The sequence below is a fragment of the Pagrus major genome, chromosome 22, assembly GCF_040436345.1.
Source record: "Pagrus major chromosome 22, Pma_NU_1.0".
Classification (NCBI taxonomy): domain Eukaryota; kingdom Metazoa; phylum Chordata; class Actinopteri; order Spariformes; family Sparidae; genus Pagrus; species Pagrus major.
In genome coordinates, this window is record NC_133236.1 from 19843528 (window position 1) to 19866231 (window position 22704).

Here is a 22704-nt window from a genome sequence, read left to right on the forward strand (position 1 = left end):
TACTTATTTATCTTATTCCAGAACAAAGGTAGAATAATATTTCTGAACACAAAAATATATTTAAGTTAATAATACAAGGGAAAAAATAAATTAAATGACTTTTGAGAGCCTTAAACACCATTCATTTTTTATTGATGATCACGGAGCATCATAATTTGATCTTTAGCCTTGAAAATCAATATTTGCCATCTGTATATCCGTACGATATCATTCAGAAAAGTGTTGCATTATCTCTTCTGCTATTCACTTCTCCTCACTATCCTCTTAGTGCCCGTTCTTTTATCCACCTCATCTTTTTCCTCGTATCTCTTATAGTTGCCATACTGGCTCTTTCAGCCTCACTGTTTCATTCTCTCACAGTCACCCAGGGGAAGATAGGGCGGTGACAGGGTTTCTCAGTGAGTTTACAAGATATCTCTGAAATAGGCCTGTCTAACTGTGTCTCTGCCACTACCAAGAGGGCAAACACACACAAAAGCCCCATTTGAGCATAGCGCCACCCCTACTCAACTGTAGAACCTGAACCTCACCCCCGTATCTGCCCAGTTGTATCATTTTTCTGTCCTCTCTATCTCTGTCTTAATTTGGAAATTATTTATTATTTTTAGTCTTTTTCTCTGTCACTGTCAGTTTCTCTTCATATATCTATAGAGTTTTGCAGGAATGAGTCTGTAGGTTTTTTGGTTAAATGCCTGAAATATGGCCTGTGGTTAATAGAGGCTTAAGAGATTTTCAAGTATTGTTTAATGACACAAAATACATTAGTAAATACCCCACTCGTGATTTTGAAGCTTTAACATATTCTGGTTGCTAACAAGCGGCTGAATACAGACTACAAAGGTTGTCAGGACATTAAATGTCATTATGCTGAAAATGGAGACTCATCTACTTACTAGTTCGCCTTTTCCAGGCAGACTTTACGTGACTCAAAATTTCCAACTCATAGTTTAATCAATTTATAGTAGCGTGTAGAGTAAATGTTGTAGTAGGGTTAGTGGTAGTGACGTTGAAGTCATGTGACTGTAATGTAGTTTGTTTATAAGCTAACGTTAGCTTTTTACTTGTGCCGATTGCATTTACGCTTTAAAAATCATGAAAGTTGTATTCATCAGAAGATTATCTTGCTAAACAAAAGTTATACAGTTATCCAATGGAATAATCCCGTAGGCCTATTGTCAAGAGAACCAGGATGATGCTAACTTCAGAGTTGGCCAGAAAATTACGTCATCCCTGCAGCACTCTATACAGCAGGTCCTTACTCACTGTGATGTAACACCTCTGCTGTCAACTAGTCAAACCACAGCTGCTTTTTTTGAACAAATGCAAGAGTTCTGTCACTCACCACACCACTTAAGGCTCTGTTGAGTATGAGAAAGGATTCATCTTGTTTTCCTCATGTTCAGCCTAGCGGTATGTTTATATGTGCCAGTCTCAGCTTGGCAAACAAAGGGTATGCTCATGCTTTCCAGCTTTAAAAATAAATGTGTTTGTTTAGGCTGAGAACCTTAGTGTCATAACAGTCTAAATGTGGGTAAGAGCTGATAATAGGGTGCTGAAGCAGAAAAATAGAAGAGGGGGAAAAGGTTGAACCCTGCAATATTGGCGTAAAGTACATTGTTAACAGACCACTCTCTCCTCATGGGCCTCTGGCCGTTCCCTGCAAAGTGAATAAAAAGCCTCACTCTTGACTCTGACTCTTCAGTCAGTAATAGCCAGGTATTTAGGAAATGGAGCACCGTGGTGTCCTGTGACTGACCCAGCTCATTCTCCCAGCTGAAAGCCAAAATGAGCTTCACAATGGGATAAACTATGGGCTGCTGAGGCCACTCCCCTGGTGTCATGTGTACCTTCGGATGGTAAACGTAGTCTGATACCCTCCTCAGCACAATGTGATGTACCTGCCCTTTTAGGTCACTGTGTTGTTTAGTCCTGGGCCTAATCTAGCTCGAAATCCTGCCAAAAGATCTCTATAGCTGCACTCAGAGCACAAGAGTATTTGACTAGATTTGATTATGCAAAGTTAAGCAGAACTCCATGAGGGGCAACACAACGCAGTATACTTCTCTGTTGGAATTTCTAAGCGCTCTTTTCCTCTCCCTTGATTTCTGTCTTCCTCTGCTCAGTCCTCTCTTTCACCGATGGGTTCTTATTGAGCTGGAACGGCCGATGCCCTGGTCGTCGTGGTGATGTGTGTTGATTGATGGAGGCGAGAGAAATGGGAGGCGAGGCACGTTTTATCCCATCCGCAGCTTGAATCCCTAGTGTCAGGACTCAGACGTCCGTATTCAATTACAGACACGCTGCATTTTCATTAGGATTTTCATAAGCACTCATTTTTCTTCCCAGTTCACTGGGTAGGAGTACAAGGAAGAGCAAGGAAGAGGAAGAGAGGAGAAGACAGTGAAGGAAGCAGAATATTTAAGATCCAATAGGCTTTTGTTTCGGGTACATAAAGTGTTTGTTTTTTTTGGTTTATTGTCTAGCTCATTCCCATCATCTCTGTCATGTTTGTCTATCATAAACTGTCTAAAAAACTGGAAATGTTATTAAAAAACCTAAACTAAAAAAAAAAAAGCAAAAGGGCAAGACTGCAGCCTATAAAGGGATGCTTAAGGGAACAGGAGTGCTGGGAAAAGAGAAGGAGAGCAAAAGGGGAAGTAGCCTCTTAGCGTCCTAGTGTGTTTGTCCACAGTTTCACAGCAGGGGTGCCTGTGCACACAGACAACTGCCGCCTTCAATTAGGAGCCAATATTTGGCCGTTCATTTACGGCTCGCAGCAAGGATCCAGCTCCTCTTTGGATATGCATGAGGCCTGAGCACAAGGCTCGTCTGATTTGCGCTGGATTAAAGCCCAGCAGAGGCCGTGAGTGTACACTTCTCTCTCATTTCAGATGGGAAGATCGGAAGTGGAGGCGAGCTCGCCTTCTTTTTTGTCTTTGATGGTTAGCAGGAAATGCCAGATTCACTTAAATCCTCAGCAAGAAAACCTACACTCAGCACACACTGAGTATGCTTGTGTTATTAATGCTTATTATACATCAATGCTTGGCCATTCACCAGGACATGTTAGAGCTGCAGAGCAGAGGTCACATAGAGGTTATGACGTTTTTACTGGTAAAGAAGCAGCGGCTAAGACAGGCTGTGTAGTTCAGTGGGAGAGTACGTGCTGAATTCTTCCTTCATTCAATGTTATGCCAGAGGAAATACACGGGGGTGGTAGTTATTAATCTGCAATTAGGCCTGAATAAACTATGCTGAAATTTCGAACTATATCGTATAGTGATGTGATGATGAAATAAAAGGCAATTTCTGACATCAAACTATGGGAAATAGTGTGAGACACAGCAGGCCCTTACATAACTGCCTTTCATTTATAGACACATGCCCACAGCTTGAGCGTATGAAAACTACTATTATATAAGAACGGGAAACACTCATTTCTAAACTATTTGTTAAATTTACACTCCTATTACTGTACATTGACACTGAGATCAGTCTAAAGATAAGTCATTCTTCTTAACTTTGACAGTGTCCATAGGCCATTGTCTCTTTGTCCTTGATCTGGAGCAGTGGTGCATCAGTGTGTCTGTGCTCATGTGTGTATGCATGAGGTCACGTGTGTGTGAGTCCCTCTGCATCTTTTCTGTGTAGCCAGCCAGCAAGCTGTTACTCTGAGCCATCATCCTCTTGACATAGCCAGTCGTCACAGTACTGTTTTCATTATCCAGAACACTGCTGGCTATTGACTGGCCCGGCACAGTCAGCTTGGGCCACAGAAAACTAAAAAACAAATAGGACTTGGTGCTCTGGCAGAGAGCACGTAATGCTGACATTGACTTGAGTAGGTACTTGTAGCTGAAACCTGTAATACTTTTGCCGTGTCATTATTGTATCCATTTGTGTGGTAGATTATGGCGAAGCACTCAAATTGGCTTCTCTACGACTGAGAAATATTGATTGGTTTTGTCTGGCTGCGCCAAGCTGCTCGACCGTTTCAGTGCTATCTACCAGTATCCGTACATTATGTATTTGTATTCACATTCACTTGATCTGTTGATGGTGTTTTTCATTGCACACCAGCAACCATTACGTAAAGTAAATGTGGCACTAGACAATCTGACATCTTTCCTATAATTTGAACATGTGTAAATATGGAGGAAATTGGTGAGTGATGTGAATAAAACAAAAATGTTATCTTATCTGTAAGCATTAGTGCCTGAGTCATGTCAGATAGATTTTTCATTAGCAATGTTGGTTGTTCAGTAGCATTTTCACTACCAACAAAGGAAGTTTGGCCGTGGGATCATTGTGTTTATCCCTGTTACTCATGCAGTATGTATCTGTTCCAGATAGCCAGATTACTGGACATTAGCCGTAAGATAGCGAGCAACAGCACACACTGAGCATGTGTGTGTGTGTGTTTGTGTTTGAATTCAGGTTAATCACTCAACTCAGCACTCACCAGAGACCCTGGTTCTCTGTTTTCTTTTTCTCCTCTGTATTGTAACATTACTGAAGTAAAGTACATTTTCCATCCAGCATTTAACATTACAGTACACAAACACCTGAAACAGGTTGATAAATCCTCTTTTTATCCTAAAAAGGTGAAAACTAATCTCTGAGCTCTCCTCCCAACAGTAAACTGGTCCAGATCAGAGCAGAATCAGATGTGACTCTGGGTGTTTATTCCTCCAGAAGGTCTGGCTCTACACCCAACTCTCTCTTGTTATGATAAAGAGGCCTCTAGTTGCTGAAATTACAGTACATATTGAGTGTGAAGGCTGAATTCTAAATGAACTACATGCAGTGGCTTTGCAGGTGTGTAAGGACCACTGTAGCTGAAATCTCAGAAGCGTTACAACACAAACACGGCACTTGAAGGCTAGGAAATATGATTGCTTTATGATCTGCTTAATGTTTTCTTCTATATAACACCAGTCCTTGATCTTTTATTAATGCAACAGAATGCTCAATAAGCCACACATCAATGCATAAGGAGAGAGGTGCACTTCACTGTCTACATGCAGGATCTACCTCAGATGACACAATGACAGGGTTGCAGGCTTGTGCAACTGCTTGATGAGTAACATACACTTCTCCAGGGGCAGAATCTGAAATAGAATCTTAAAAACTTAGTAAATCTGGTACTGACTGCCTATATGGTACAGATGTATTACTTTGTATAGGGTGGAAAACCAAAGGAGAAGTTTTGCAGCCTTATTTGATTAACTAATATGACAGGTGTATGATTAAATTCAATAATAATATCTAGTATGTTCAGCTGCGAGCAGTACAGCATGAATCCTGTGAACAGCAGCAGATGGAGTGCAGTAATAACGAAGCTGTCGTTAGGCAAGTATTTTTATTTAGGGCTCGTTAAGATCCAAATTAATGTGCAAATGGGGGATGATGGGGTGAACGTTTTCGATTGATCCCAACGCTTACCTTTGTGAACTGCAGACTCTGACTTAAGCTATATGTAAAGCAAGATGTCATTAAGGGTATGTACCAAACGAGTTTATCTTGTGAATGTGTGAATGTGAGTATGTGTCTTAATCAGCTGTTGCTGGCTAAATGCCAGTTCAGTATTTGCAGTTAAATGAGCCCGGCGTAAGCTGCCTGGAGGAAAACCATCCTCCTCCAGCTAAACAGTAAAGCAGCAGCCCACATGGATCCATCCTGTGGTGTAGAATGAGGTCAAAGGTCATTTCACTATTGTGTGTGGTTATATAAATGTTAGTTGTGACTTGAGGCAAAAGCTTGGCTTGTGTAGTGAAGCCTCAGGAGGACAGATAGGTGCTGACAGACAGGCCTGGCCTCACCGCTGGGACTGCTGCTGCAGAGCCTCTTCTTTTTCCATCTGTCTCACTGTCCATTATTCTTTACTGGCTCCTTGTGTGTTTATCCTCTCTGTCTCTGTCTTTTTTCCCCCTCTGTCTTGCTCCCTCCCGCCCCTCTCACGATCTGTTTCTTACGTGTTTTTATACCATATTCCTCTCCTTCCTACGTCCTACTTTACATAAGCAGGAGCTTCACAGTCAGGGCTGACTGCTTACAATGATGCTAATGACGACTGCTGGTTCTGTGGTCAACATTATGTCTTCGTTGTCTGTGGTTTGATCAGATTTTATTTTTATTTTATGCAGTACTACACAGAGTTCAAACAAAGGTAACGTTACAGTGGAATAGAGGAAGCAGACGGAGTGGGGCACTTGTTCACCAGGCCAGATGTTGCCTGGAGCTTCAAATTAAATTTTCCAAATGCGGCATGGATAGAGAAAAGAGGGAGAAAAATCTTTGCAGGTTAATTTCTTTGCCTTTTCATTTCCCCCAGTTTGTCTAATAGCTACATTGAAGGACACTCTAAGGATTTGTTCACGTACTGTCATTGAATTCCAATCAGTGCCCTTATTCTACAAGAGTAACTGGCTTCATTGTTGCCATCAGTAGTAACTTTCTTACTTTCTTTCTTCTATTTTGCTGTTGTTAACCCTTTTCAGTATAACCAAGCCTTGCTTAAAATCTTGTGGCATCCTGATAGCCAACTCATTAAAGATGCCATATAATGCTTATTTTCACATTAGTACTTTTGTTCTGCTAGAAGTTCTTTACATGCCTTAATGTTCAAAGAAACACTATTTTTCCCATACTATCCACTGCTTCAGCACATCTACTCAACCTTTGTCTGAACTCTGTTTTAGCACCTGTCTCTTTAAGGCCCCCCCTCACCCAAAAGCTCAATTTGCTATGATTAGTCAGCTCTCACAGGCCTGAGCAGGCACCGCCCACCATTTTCCCACATCAGCTCTGCCTCTGTTTTTGCAAACATGGCTATGCTGGGGGCGGTGACTCTATAGTAACCTTATGGAAGTCGTGATGGCTTGTTTAAAGGCACATTTTCTGAATACAGGCTTTGTGCATCGCTCTGTGGATTGAGGGTTTTGATATTTTCACCATATTTATATAGCACATCAATTAACAATATCACACCTTCTACATATCTTTTACAATATGGGACTTTTGAGGCATATTTAAGTACTATCTACTGTTATAGAAAACAGGACAGCACATTTTTTTTTATCAGCCCTTGAGTGGGGTCCAAAATTACTTTCCAGTTTTCTGGAGTCTGAAGAAGTTTTAGTGAAGCTCTGGCCAAAGTCGTTAGAGGTTTGAGTGCTGAATCGTGTAAAGTCGGATAAAGAGGCGAACTGTTCAGTATCTACATCTGATCAGTATCTGGAACTACTCCAGTACTTGTGAGATGAAGGGCTCTCCTGTGCGAGGAACAGGAAGAGGTGGACTATGAGCAAGCTGAGTAGGTGTTTATCTAATTGCAACAGGAGCAAGAGAGCTTTTGGTTGCAGAGCGACATAACAGTGACTGTGACTGACAAGGGCATGATGACTCAGATATCCACACTCACACTCAGAGCTTCAGTGATGAGGGGGATGACAGGCAAGCCAAAGTCTGACTGACCAGGATAGATAACAAGGAATCGTGTGGGAGAAGTGATAACAACTGCTGTGGATTCTGGCTCTCTCTTATATACACACACCCTCTCTCTCTCTCTCTCTCTCTCTCTCTCTCTCTCTCTCTCTCTCTCTCTCTCTCTCTCTCTCTCTCTCTCTCTCTCTCTCTCTCTCTCTCTCTCTCTCTCACACACACACTCACACACACACACACACACACACACACACACACACACACACACACACACACACACACACACACACACACACCAGTTTTTCTTAATACTGAAGAGAGGGCCGGGGGCTTGAAATATGCCCACTGATAAGAGGGAAAAATAGAGGAAAACAAGGGGAGAGAATAGGGGAGCGAGAGGCTTTATACCTGCAGGAAGAATTGGATTTGCTTTCTTTTCAAGATGTGTCGATTGGAGAGCAGCAGAGCGCCTTACAATGCCCGGTGACAGCCGAATGCAAGAGGGAGAAAAGGGAGTGAGCTGTGCCTTTGTCTCCATCCTCTCTGTCCCATTGTCACCCCTATCACCTCCACCAGAGACAAGACACCACGTTGGGCTTGATCTAATGATCAAACCTGAATGGACCCATTGAATATGTGTGTGTTTGGATGGAGGATTTTGTCTCCTGTCTCGATTTTGATCCTCTGGACTCGCATGCTCAATAGTCTCGCTCTAAATATAGCGAATTGAATCATGCAGACACCTTAAGTCCACCTCAAAAAATCTCAGTCCTTGGAAAAACTGCCCGGCAGGCACTATGACTCAGTGTCTTTATCATTGTTCAATATAATGGCAGAATAAGTGGATGGCGGTGGCCTTAATTGAGTCAATCTTCTATAGTGCTGTTAATACAAGACTGTTAGACCACATTTTGTCTTCTTTAGCCCCCTTTGCACAGCAGAGATTCATTCTTTCCTCCCGCCATGGCTCTCTTTCATTTGTATTCAGAAAATGTTCACCCACCGTTTTGCCTAGCGGTGGCATTTTGAAGCATAGCTGTCAGGACTATGTGTGGGTGCATGGGGTGGAGGCTGGAGGGCAGCGTGGGGGTGCTGTGATGTCATGACACATTGGTCACATGATGCCTGCAGCTGACTTTTTGACCCCTAATGAGGATGCTGCTTCTAAAGATGGAAAAAAGACCCTTAGGACACTGACTGCTGACTGCTTTCACCACCTATAGCTCTCAGTGTGTGTGTGTGTGTGTGTGTGTGTGTGTGTGTGTGTGTGTGTGTGTGTGTGTGTGTGTGTGTGTGTGTGTGTGTGTGGAGTTGCTTCCAAAACGTGATATCCAGTATGTCTGTACTTTGAATAGGTTTTTATCTCAAACTTAACAGACATTTAACAGCCATTATTGAGTGTGATTTTTAGTTTTTTTCTTCTAAATCATTGGGCTGTGTATCAGCAAATGTAAGCTTATCACAGATATTTTGGTGTTGGGTGGGTTGGCAGCTGATGACTTACAAGAAGCTTGACAGAAAATCCATTTGTATGTTTGATTTTAATTAAAAACACTTTCTCCATGACATAGTTTGCTCACCAAAGAGCACTGATAAGTTTATTTGTCTACCTCAAAATGTCTCTGTAAGTACATTTCACAGTCACAATAAAGCCTTTTTGTGCCTCCATTATCATAATTGATATTGTAGGCGTGACACCACTTGTTATTTTTAAGGCAAACTCAGGACAATTTCCAGCTGGTTTGTGGCGACAAAAACAGGGAATTTAGCTGAAACATGATCTTTTCCTAACCCTAACCAAATGTTTTTTCTGATGAAACCTAACCAGACCATATGCACAGTGTTGTCCCCAGATATAATTGAAAAATGAAGCAGAAATGTTCACAGACAAGGTAATTCATTAGTTTTTTACATTCAAGTTTTCTTTATGTAATGTCTGCGAAGGGTCAAGCTGCAGTCTCACACACAACGCCGCCCCCTTAGATGTTTCCCTAAACCTAACCATTTCAAGGGGGGTTCCTGACTCTCTCGCGGAAGTTAAAGTGACAGGCGATTAAATGAAACACACAAAATTACGTATTTCTCCAAGTTTGAACATTGTTGGAGACAGGATATTTCAAGTATACAACTAAATAATATAACAAAGGTTTGGTCATTTTTAGACTTTATAATGTGGAAATGTTGCATGTCATATTTTATATCATATATTAAGACCTGATCAAACCAGAACTTGGTGTCATCCATGCTGTTTGCCCCAATGCTCTGTACCCACTGGCACTGCCTCAGGCCTCCTCACAGCAAGGGCACCTCCGCTAACATCACCACCCTGGTCTGCCAGCACTTTGTTCCCAGAATCGTCTCTCATGCACTGACACAGACTGTGACATTGTACAGGACCTCATGAGACAGCCCATGAGAGGTTTGCACAGCTGCCCTGGGCGCTGTCTGATCGGCCCATTTTATCCCACAAATTCTCTCAGCTTCGCCTCTTGTCTCTGTTCCTCACTTATCCACCTTTCAGCTGCTGCCAAGTTCCACTCGGTTCACTGAATGGTTGTGAATGGGTTGTTTAGTCTGTTGTTGGGGTCTAATTGCCTCTGCTCTATCAGCAGTGTTTTACGGAACATGGTGGTGTTCATGATGCAGCCATTATGTCAGATTTTGGTTTAATAGTTTCAGCATGTAAAAATGCGGAAAATTTGGTTTCAAAGTATGATTTCAACTGTTGGGAAAAACCCCACTCTTTTTCTCTTGGTTGACAAGTTGAAAGCATTATTACATTTTTATAGACTGTATTCTTTTTACTTAATGTTAAATCTTTAATGTTAAATCAAATACGAGTCCTCTGTTACTAAAGGATAAGTTCTCCCAAAAATGAAAATTCAGTCATTATCTTCCCACCTCCAATGTGGTTTAAAAGTCGGAGGTGAAGGTGAAGTTTTGTAGTCCACTTGACATTTCTGGAGCTGCACTGCAAAACAGCATTGCAGCATTCTCCTAAACAACTGAAGTAGATTGGGACTTGAGGAAAGCAACAACAACAGCAACAAACAAAAAACAACAACAACCAACTTTTCCATCTTAATCCAAGTCTCCGGAAGCACTGACATCCCAAATTGATTTTCTAAGATGTTATTTACACCCTTGACATGCGGTTGAGCTCGTGCACCCACTTCAGATGGGTTGCACACTAGCACAGCTTAGCAGCTACAGTAAAGATTTCAGCTTTAAAAAGGGTGTAAATAAGGTCCTTTCAAATCAATTGAGATCTCAGGGCTGTTTTTCCTTTCGATTTTTTTTTTTTTTTATGTTTTAAAACAAGTCCCCATCTACGTCAGTTGTTTAGGGGAGTGCTGCAACACTGTTTTGCTGTGAAGCTCAAGAAGTGTCTCGTGGACTTTGCCAGTTGAACCAACTTTCCATCAGGGTGAGTAGATAATGACTAAATTTTCATTTTTGGGTGAAACTTGTCTTCTGAGTTTTGAGTAAATTACACGTGACGGTGTACAAGGGAAAGAAAAGACGTTGCAGTCAGTTACTATTAAAAGTATCCAGGATATGGTCAGCCTCTTTTTTGAAGTGGAAGATTTCTGCATGTGTTTACACATTTCCTTCTTTGTAAGAAGCAGTGGTGCATGAGAGACTGAAATACACTTTGCCTCCGAGCTATATCACCAGACTTTAAAGCCACTCTTCTTCCCATTCTCTGACCATGACGTTTTCTTAGATGTAGATCAAAGGAAACTGATAGGAGAACAATTCATCCACAGTGTGCTGAATGTGCGCCTTCTCACCCAGACTAGATTGATAGGGGGCTGATGAAATGACGAAAATGTAAAGGTGAGTGCTTAAAGGGCACTTCGGATGTGGAAAAGCAGGGTGCCATATCTTGTGATTCATGTCTCTTTACACTCAAAGTGCAATTGCTTTTGACATGTATCCCTCTGGGATATTTGCAGCAGTCAGATGGATGTGAATCAGTACATCACAGTACCTCATAGAATATTGAATCACAATACCCACTGTGTTGCAATATATTGAAAAATTGCAGTATCAATGAGGTATCAGCTCCTTCGCACCCACAGAAAGCCTCTCTCATTTGCTATCCCGCCTCTCTGCGCTGAAACACAGAGCCCCTGGTGTGGGCATTGTTCTCAATGAGTGAAGATGGTCTATTTCTCTGTTTCCCCTGATGCCACCCACGCTGCTTTTTCGTGCCTCAAGCTGTCGCTCTATCTCTCTTTCTCTTTGTCTCTTTCTCTCTCCGGTACACCCCTCCCTTTTGGGGAAAAGCTCTGGACAACCTGCATCTCTGCGCAAGAGCCTGGAAACTTTTTTTAACATGCAACATAAAGCCAAAGGTCTTCTGGAGAATTATAACTGGCTTCATTTTCATTGTGAGTGAAAATACATTAAAAAGTGCATTTTCTTTTAGGAAGAGTGTTTAGCTCTCCAAGTAAGCTTGGTTTGTGCAGCACTTCTCTGCCTTGGGCTTGTGAGCATGCATTGTGAGCTCGATTCTTGGTTTTCTCTTTTGATAGCATTGTTTCGTTCGAGCTGACAGGGGTTGTTGCAGCGGTTAGTTTGTGTGCATGTCCTTCACGTCTGTATGAACAGCACGGGAGTTGGTATAATGAAATTTTCCCTCACAGGCCAAACAAGCGCAGCTGCACAGTGTGCGCGTGCAGACATTTATTATTGAGCAGCAGGCTTTCATTATTCATACCAGTGGGTTTCGTGCACTCAGCAGATAAACTTCTTTTGAGTCTGTTTGTTCATCAGACACTCTACTCATTGATGTTGGCACACAGACGTCTATGAATATTTAGTTGTGCACGTGTACAGCGGGATAAAGCATGTTTTCTAAATGAATGTCTGTCTAAAGCAATCTAAGCGCTTGGTAAGAGAATACAATGTGGGCTGTGTCCAACTGCTCACTCCGTATAAGGTTCATCATTGATCATGCTCTGAATGTAAAGTATAGTGGACAGGCAGCTACTGTGGGAGAGACAGTGATTTCTTTTCGTACACACAGAAAATATTTGATGAATGGATAGCTTAGACCTTGCTATCTTCTCCAAGGAAGGATAAAAGACAACAACAATGTTTTTATGGCTGCACAAATACAAACATTTCTATAGCTGTTCATTTCCATGCATAAAGAGAGTTTGCAGCAGCAAAATTAATTGTGATTCATATGGGCAAAGTATTTTCTCCATTGTTAATTTGAATGAAATACAGATAATAGAGTTGGAGAAAAGAAACCGATAAAAACTTGAGCTTGTGAGTTTTCATTTTAAGCAGCGAGTTTTGTCTGAAAGAACTCCTGAAACTTGTTTACAGCTGCCAGGCAACATTAAAACAGCAGAGAAAGCCAGCCAGCTCATGGATCTGTGCCATCTGACTACCTGAACACCATCTGAGCGCCAGCATGCCAGGTTGCTCACTTTGATCAGCGCTGGCCGTGTCAAGAGAAGAGGCAGGGCACAGTGCTAAATGACTGCCTGCTTCACACCCTGGCTTCATTGGGACTGCTCACTGTATAACATGTACATGGAAAATAGCCATGGACAGACTCCAGCGCCTAAATTACAGAGCTCAGGTGGGGGAAAAACAAAAAAGGAAGTCTTCTGTGTAAAAAAAACTTACCACACTTCACAGAGCAACTTTTGTTTATGCACAACTTAGACAGTGTCAAGAAGAATATTCTGAGAAACACAGCGCAGGCAGAAATTCAGAGTTATTGAGGCGAGGAAATAAGTTTATTATGTAGCCATATTCCTCGCCACAAGCAGTGTAAAGTTTCCCACTACCGGCAGACCTAGTTAGCATAGCTGTCTGAGCCCAACCTGACAGCAGTGGTGCTGCAGGTGTATTTTCAGCCCCAACAGAAAGTGTGCACGCGCCAGCATGTGTATGTGTTTATAGTACCTCACTGGTGAAGGCCTGCAAGGTGTCATCTCACCGCTGAAGGGTTGCCGGCTGGTACAGAATTTTAATTGGCAGGAAGACACGCTGGCACATGCCATGTTATGATCTGCCAACGTGATCTGCTGTGATGGGCGAGGAGGGGATAAACTGGGATGTTATAGTCTCCAATGGAGGTGTTGGTGTGGTGTATGTGTGTGTGTGGGGGGTTATTTTAGTGATATTTGTTTTCTATTTGCATCGAGCCTTCGTAAGAACTTCATCCAACCTCATGGGTTGCTGTCAGAGAACCGCAACAAGTTGAGTGTGTCTCTGTGCATGTTATTTCATTCTGCACATGTGCACCGGGGAGCTCTTACTGTGCAGAGATGCCAACTCTCCTCTCCTGTCAAATTTGACAGTGTGTTCCCACCAACAGCGGCAATGCATTAAGACCGAGGTAAGCTCAGAATGAAATTGTTCGTGAAGGTCTGCCATCACAGAGAGGCAAGATCTGATAGTTAATCTAATAAAGACAAAAGCACATACTTTTGTACAATGTTACTCCAAAATAATTCATGGTGTTTCACTTACGAAAAGTGACCAAAGTAGTTGTGTGAAGCTTGAGAGAGAAATTCCTATAATGCCTACTTTCCTATTATCGCACACCTGCCTAATACTTAAGAGAAACTGGCAGGTTGTTGGATTGTTTGCTTGGAAAAAAGTATGGAAGGAGAAGGTTTGAGACGCTACTGGAGGATCCAACCCAGCCCTTTGGTGAAGACATACTGACCCGTCTATTCATTGCACAGCTGGTGGAGTAGAGTGAGATCTTCCTGTCAGTATTTTATCAATGAGTCCGAAAAACTCTTTTCCAACTGATCCAGTTATAGCCACAGGAAGACGGCAAATTCAGCATTTTATTATCTTAAGTGATTAAAAGTGTGTGGCCATTTGAGCTGCTTTTAAAGGGATTAAAGATAAAATTCAAGTGGTGTGTGCTAATGAGACAGAAAATGAAAGAACAAATAGCTTTTAAATATTTAGAGCTGCCTCATTAGAATCACAAAAATGATGAGCCAGACACATTATTTGTCGTGTTGAGTCTCTGCAGTCACAAAGGAAAAGTCTTCTTAACCAGCTAAAGGAAACACCAGTCTTGATATATTTTAGGTTTGACGAACATACATGTATTGTTTTCTTTGGAGAACGAGCTGGGTTAGCCGTCCTGCACTCCATATCTGCACTACTGATTTAAACCAGCTGCTGGTGAGCTTTGCCAGTCTGATCTCTGCTCCCTCTGCTATTGGTTCTGGTGGCTCTGCCAGTTTCCCTGATTAGATGTCTGTGTTTTTATGCTTGCAGCTGTTCATAATGTAGGAAGTCCACAGTTTCCAGAGTTCTCGGAATCACTGGGAAAAGGACGAAATGTTCAGGCTAATTTCACATTGAGAATGTGGCCATCTTCGGCCTGCGTGTTGGCTTTGAGGAAGGGTATTAGGGAGAGAACACAACATAATTTTTGTTTGTTTGTTTGTTTTAAGGCTTAATTTTCTTAGTCCTGGATTAACTTTATGTTGACGGAGTGTGTTGTTAATGGCATGTAACTCATGGCTCTTAATGCAGTCATTGCTCTTTTGCGGCAATTTAATTGTTGACCCTTACATGTTACAGAAAATCAATAACCAAAGGGCACCGACATTTGCTTTTACTGTATCTGTGACAGCACTCCCGGGTTTCTGCAGGTCCCTATAGAAACGTCTTTTTGCTCTTCTGCCTTCTGCAGACAGTAATGTCAGTTAGAAAAATGTTTTGTTATTTGAATGCAGACTGTTTGGTATGGAGGACCACAAGTGTCACGGAAATAGAAATAAAGCATTTAACTAATTGTACAATAAATATAAGCATTAATAAATTAGTGAATTAGTTTATCAATGCCTATTTGTATTGTACAATTAGTTAAATGCTTTATTACTAATTCCGTAACACGGTCCTCCATAGTTTGGAAGCATTGTACACCTATAAACTGAAAATGTGATTGTTGTGATGGAAGATTATGCTCTCAGAAAGTTGATTCATCCTTTTTTTTTTTTTTTTTGGAGTTGTAGCCAGTAGGATGAGGCCTAAAACACACTCCATTACACAAGTGTATCATCTCATAAGGGGCAAGTGTCAATTTAAGCATTAGATTTAATGAACCGACATGATCTACCAATCCATTTTCTGCTGCTTATCCAGGTCGAGGTCACATTAATTCAATTAATTATATCGCTTGGATGGTATGATCTTGAAATGGGTATTAAACTGAATTCTATGTGGTAAAGTGCTTTTAAAAAGTCATAAATTTAACTTGTGTCTTGCAGAAACCCTGCACTCCATATGTGAGCCCTTGCTCACAACCAGACTCTTAATCTGCCTTGTGTTGGATTCTGTTTCATGGTGATCCAGAGAGGAAATCAGCTTGACTAACTGTTCAGACCATGAATTTTACATCACTAAACGATGAGATCTCTCTTGTTTCCGAAGGTCAGGGCAGTTTCATTTCAGTTCCAACCGGCTGTCTTGCTGCTTTGTGTGTGTGTGTGTGTGTGTGTGTGTGTGTGTGTGTGTGTGTGTGTGTGTGTGTGTGTGTGTGTGTGTGTGTGTGTGTGTGTGTGTGTGTGTGTGTGTGTGTGTGTGTGTGTGTGTGTGTGTGTGTGTGTGAGAGAGAGAAATTGTAACTGATGGTGTATCAAGGGTCTGGAGTCTTTACCAAGCCCTCCAAATAAAAGGCCCTTGACCTGCTCCATACTGAGGGGTCCTCAGCTGTATTGTGTGGCAGTGTGAGTGAGTAAATGCTCCATTAGGATTCATTAGAGCCTCTAGTTGGACATATTGTCCCGAGAGCAATGACCCGCACCAGTGGAGGCCCCCCTGCTCTCCACCGACACGTGCCGTCCCTCACCCTGCTTTGTGCTCCCACACAATGGATGAGCAATCCCCGATCTCCCTTCTTACTCCCGCTCTCATGTTGCATTCACTCCTCGGTCGCTATCACTGTTTTGACACATCACCCAGATCTCAGCCCAGTCATTCGCCCCTCTCGCCTTGCTCCACTCTCTTTTTGTCCACCGTCTTCGCCTGTGCCTCTCCTGGGATATTATAAAGTGACCAATGACATCCCACTGCAGCCGTTGCCATGGTGATAGGTGACAGCGGGAAGCACCACCCAAGATGTATGGGGCGTAAAAGTAGGAGGACAGTGGAAAGGGGTGTGCAGAGAGAAATGAGGCTGGCCAGCCCGTAGACTGGATATAAAAAACGGAAAAGGAAGGGAAACAGCTGGTAGGTAAAATATATCTTTGTGCCATTTGATATTTATATATTCCTCTATTTAACAGGCAAGTACAGCCAGTGAAGAAGGAAAGACATATGGTTCTCTCACATACATCTTTCAGCTGCCTTGTTCATTAAATGAGGACAAAATTGAAAATGGAAGTGTGTAATTTTCTCAGTGTTAATTCTGTCATCCACATCCATTCCTTAATGGAGCAGCTATTGTGCTGAATAGTCAGAAATCTGTAATAATAATAAGTAAGGCAGTCATCAATAGCTTGAATGCTTTCAGTCCTTTGTGGGAAATCAGCTGGATACCAGTGAGGTCACTAACCATGATTGACCATTAGCTAAAATTGCTTGTTGTTCTGGGAAGAATAGCTAATAAAATAGCCAAATTAAAGAGATTTCTACTTTCACAGCTGTGTAGTGAACTCATCTGTGGTCTTTAAAGTCCAGATGAAACAGCATTTCAATAGTATCTAGCTTCTTTATCATGAGTGTAACAGGATAGGCAGGCAGGACATAACGCTGGGAGGGATTTGATTTGAACAATTAAAAGTGGGCGTGTTGTGACGGTTTACTCCAACAGGATGGCAGAATCTGTCAGGGAGAGAGACAAAGTCCATTGTATGCTCCATGTAGACGCTGAAGTAATCCAATGTAAAATATCTCTGGCATTATCTGGGGCTGTCACAGATAACATTTTTCAAGTGAATAAAGTCTAGCCAGGGGGAGACACCACGACATATTGTGCTGTTGCTAGCTAGCTCTGTGCTGCTAAAAGTAGAAGACTGATTGATGTGTGGATGTCAGGATATTTTTGTTTGAAACTTCACTGGTTCAAGCCTTTGTAAGCACACGTCATATTTTGTTATACTGAAAGAAACATGATTGAATTTTGATGTTGGGTTACAAAGAAAAAACATCAGGGATGCGATCTATAAAGGTTTCAAAGGAATTTTTCATTTCATCTCAACTTTAAAAGTGAGCACAGTAGACATGGAAGTTTGGTAGTTTTTATACCCCGGACCTGCTTCGACAAACTGGCCAGAGAAAGTGAATAAATGATAAAGGAGAAAACAGACGTGTGTGCAAAACATTTTAATCTAAGCTTTTACACTTTTTAAGGCATTACTACAAACACTTCGCACACATTGTTTGGGAGGACATTATGTACAAAAACGAACAATCTTTTGGCTGACTTGACATGCTTAACTAAGCCGAAGATTCATCTTAATTACCGATCTCCAGAAAGAGACTCCTTACAGTCTGTAATTCCTCCTCGGATTCAGTTTGTTTCAAGTGTAACAGCCACTTTATATGCAAACTTGGTCTGAAGCTATATTTATCTGGCATGATCTGAAAGGCCTCTGCTTTTACAAATATGTAAAACTTGTTCAGTCCAACGCAAAGCGCACACCACTTATCTCTTTTTTTGTGGTGCAGGGAATCAAATAACCTAGAAAACATAATTCCAGGAAAAGGAGTGAGTTCAGCCACACATTTTTCACCTATGCAGTGATAGATTTATTTAAAAAGCCTTGACGTTTTGGTCACAAAGACCTTTCTCAGGACATTAATCATGCCAGATAATTCACATAGCTTGAGTGAAAAAGAAGCAGTTTACTAGATGGCTTCTTTTATTATGTGTTCCCGTCATATCATCATCTCAGTCACGGCCGCAACTTCTTCCTGATAGCTTAACCTATACTTATTAATTCCCCTGCAACACTTACATTTCTGCAGTCATGTCACACTACACCATCTATGCTGCTGGACTTGGTCTCCTTAATCTCTTTCACTTTAAAGTTAAATATCTCACTAGGGCTTGTACTGAATGAATTTAACAAGGCTTACCTTGGCACTGCTAATATTTTTTCCCACATAATCAACTCAACTATTATTGTGGACCTTCCATGAAAAAAAACTTTACATTAACCAGTCGTTTATCCAAGGTTGGAACACTCTTTGTAGAGCAAACGTTTCGTTAGTGATTTCTCATTAGGTTGTTTGTGTTGCTTCGCCCATGCAGGAAACAGTTGTGTGGTGATTCCACCTTGTTAAGTTGTAAACGTTAACGGGTTTGAGTTGAGTGTCCTCTAGGTTCACTCTGTCTCTTCCCCTTGCGGTTTCTTTAATTTTCTTCTTCTCTCACTGTCAGAACCAAGATGAAGTATAAGCAATTTCTCAGGGGAACTCATGAGAAATGACAGCACAATTCTCATGGGAGCAGCGCTGTCATATGTTATCATGTCATAGTATGGTATGGAAACCTCAGAGGACAAATGCAGCGAGTGATTCTGTGCAGAGAAAATCATCCTCTCCTGTGGACGGCGGTCTTGAGTTAACTTATGTCCAATCAGCGAGGCAGCAAACGTATGCTGCAGTCATTAATCACACACGCGAATGCACTGTGGCGAGGCTGTCGGAGGGATTTTTTAAAAGCAAAGCAAGTGAGCAGTGTTTACTCACTAATGATGTGTCAACAAATATCAAGAAAATGTAATTTAGCTGATGATACTGCAAAATGAAAGAGATATCATTGCGAATAAATGTTTTCTGATACATTAGGCATAGAAACAATCTTGCAACCTTGCAACAGAGATCCACAACAGGGATCGAACCAGGGATGGAAGTGGAGTATTCCTTCTGTCTCCCTCTGTCTGCATTTATAGACAAACAGGAATTAAGCTAGATAACAGAGACATTTCATCATTGATCTCATGATTCTGTGGATTACTTTGGAACACAAAACCTCTTTAACTTTTCAGTAATTTTTTTAATCTTTATTTAAAACCAAGGAAACAGCATCTCTACAATTTTAAAAAAGCCCACCCTGAGGAGCTCAGGCTGGCAGAATCAGTGTCATCACTTAACACCCATTTCTATGTGCTTTTATGTCATGGGGCTTAGAGGGTAGGAGTGAATGATTCATCTGCTGCTGTTTTGTTTTTTAACGCCATCATTTCTCCCTGTTATGTCTGTGTTTCTCTGCCATTCATGAAGAATTTGTTTTTCATAAAGTTATTAAAGGCGCAAACGCATATCCTGCTTTCCTTTTTCTTTTACTGCAATTTGAAAGCCGTCTTTGCTTTTAACCCCCTCCTCCTTTAGATAAAGCTGTTCTCCGTCATTCTCAGAAATAACTCTTATGACCCAGTAGGTAGGAGGAAGGTTGTCAAGAGGACAACACATTCCTTTACGGGAAGATGAGAGAGGAGAAAAGCCTCGAAAAGGAAAGAGAGGAGCACAGGGGGAGGGGAGGGATACCAAAACAGCGTGAACTTGCCCGGCAGATACATTTGTCATCATCTGTGTTTGACTGTGTGTGTATGTGTTTGTGTTGAATTACCTAGTGTGCATGAATGGCAGAGAAATAAACATAGTTATGATTGACTGATTTAATTTGTTTGCTTCTCTATTAGTGTTTCTGTTTTTTTCTCAGTACACCTGTACCCCAGAGATGAGCTGAATGTGTAACATACAGAAACACGTACAGTTCTCACAAAGCAAACTGATATGAATAAAGGTAAAAAGATGCAGTATTGATTTCTGATATTAAAACCACATTACTAGAGGGGGATGCAACTCCGCTTCAAGGAGATCAGATTAATATTGAAATTAGTATTATCAAAGTCGTTTTAGGCAAGTCTTGCCATTCGGCAGCCAACTGTGCGCTCACGTCAGGTTTTTGGTTTTTGGAGGTAAGGGGCAGGATATGTGTCGTTTTTAGTCTCATCAACAACTGCCATTGCTGCCGTTACAGACTTGGGATTTAAAAAATGCTGTCGGCTGTTTTTCTACTCTCTTATAATGTCTGGTAATTTTATATTTTTGTGTATGTTTTGTACATTAAAAACATGAGTAAATCCTGCGTAAATCCTGCACCCAGTTATTGGTGAAATGTCTGGACTTCAAGGGATTTATAGTTTTTGAACTGTTCACAGGTATATGCACTTATACCATAATCAAGATAGTGGTAAGATCCAAGTACAATGTTGAAGGCAGCATTGCAGGGTCAGCCCTCCAACGTCTTGCACTCAGGTCTTACGGATCAATGTAGTTATAGATGACAATTTATCCAAATCCTTGCTGAATTTGTCCTAGTGTGGTATCTTCCAACTTTGCTTCGCCTCCAGTTTGATAATTTAATGGGTTGGATACATTTGTTTGCTGTACTGCTCTGTTTACTTTCACTGTTCCACTCACAGTAAAACTGTAACAAATCAGACATGACTGACCAATTCTTCAAAATGTTCCTGGTTCCTTTTTCTAGCTTTTTTGCTTTTGTTTTTAAAGATGCATACAGTAGGTGTTACATTAAGAAGTGTGGGGCCTGTGTTGTTAAAGGTTAACACAGTAACAATTGAGTTCACACCTCCACCTTGGCAAATGGTAGGGCAGGGTTAGCCCTCCATTAGCAAGACTTCCGGAGGCTGTGAAAAATGTCAGTGCACATTGGGTCAAGAGGTGTTCCCAATCAGGAGGGGGATGTATGTGTGTGTCCTCTCTACCTCGATTAAGAGTGGAGAGGATGTCTTGTTATTTTCAAAGTGGGCAGGGATTTTGGAGCTGTGTTTTGGTTCGTGTCGCAGTAACGTCGCCCGCACATCTCATTCAAACCACTTTAACAACAGCTGAGGGAGGTGCGAGTTCTCATTCTTTCCTTTTATGGGTATTGGTGCCCCCATTCCAAGATGAATCACCTCAACAAAGCTTTTTTTTTTTTACTGTGCTTCCTCTCTCTTCCCTCTAACCATCCATAGCTGGGTCACTTCCTAGAATAGCCTCCCTTGCCCTACATTTTTATGGATACGGTCAATAATCATGTTTATTCCTCAGTGACAGCAACACCACTAAGAATACAACTGATGTCAATTAGAGTTTAATCATTGCTTTAACGAGGCCTTATCACTGTCAAGCCCAGTCAATCAGTCAGTTTGTCTGAGCACCTGATCGCCACATCATTGCACATAGTTGCTCTAATTAAAACAAGCAAATAGCAGAGAGACGAGGTGTTGTGAGCGTGATTAACTGGTGTTGTCACGGATGGGAGTTTTGCTCGTAGACTGTGTTTTGCCCTTTGCCCTACAATCTCTCGATGCTATTTTAACCACATTAGAAGCCTCATGTTATAACAAGGTACCAACTTATAATGATGTAATGAGTGTTATATAATAGTTGGTTGGTTGGTTTTTCAGCATGTATTTCCAGGAAACTTGGATGGAGGATGGGTCTCGGCCCAGAATAGATCCCATTAACTTACAAAGCATTTCCAGAAAAAGGGCCGGATCCAGACAGGGGAGCTTAAATTCTGGTGAAGCAGTTATCGGTGGTTTGAAATTTCGAGTGATACAGGGCCATCGAGTTTGATTTTGGATTAGCCTTGACTGAATTAAAGGGGAGTCTTGGTCATTGGTGATGGTATGCGCTCATCTGAGTGCCTTTTCAGTTGAGATATGGTTTTGTGAAATCAAAAGAAAGTGAGTGATAAATAAATACAACATTATGCACTGGGCCTGAAAACCTCTTTCTTCCAGTGGTGGAAAGCTCCTGTGCTCCCCTGGTAGTCTCGCTAGATGCACGGCTAAATGAGCTAACAAGTTAACAGGAGCTACAGTCATGGATGTATAAAAAGAATACAGTTAGCAGCAGTTAGCAGTAACTCTGGTGATATGCTGCCCCTAGTGTTGGGAGTATGAATTCAAGTTGACTAAGACTCATGTATTGCACCTTTTTAATCAAAATTTTGATTGTCCAATACTTTGGTTTATAAACAAATACTTGCACAACTATTGACATTCCCACCGGCCTTATTAGTACTTGAGGCTGGTACTTATTGGCAAATGTTAGCATGCTAGCATTCCTAAGAGAGATGGTGAACATGTGAGCATACCCGCCATATGCCAGCATGTGAGCATGTTAGCTTGATGATGTTTACAGCCTCACAGAGCTGTGGTGTATTTGTAGACTCTCTAATAGTTTCTTGTGGATTTTTGAGGTATGTATAATGTATAACGGGTGCAACTAGTACGT

At 41.5% G+C, this 22704-nt stretch overlaps 1 protein-coding gene across 1 annotated transcript in view; it reads left to right on the plus strand.

Moving 5' to 3' along the window:
* wasf1 (WASP family member 1) overlaps positions 1-22704 on the plus strand; it is a 66411-nt gene that overhangs the window by 3542 nt on the left and 40165 nt on the right. The gene's annotated exons all lie outside the window — the stretch shown is intronic.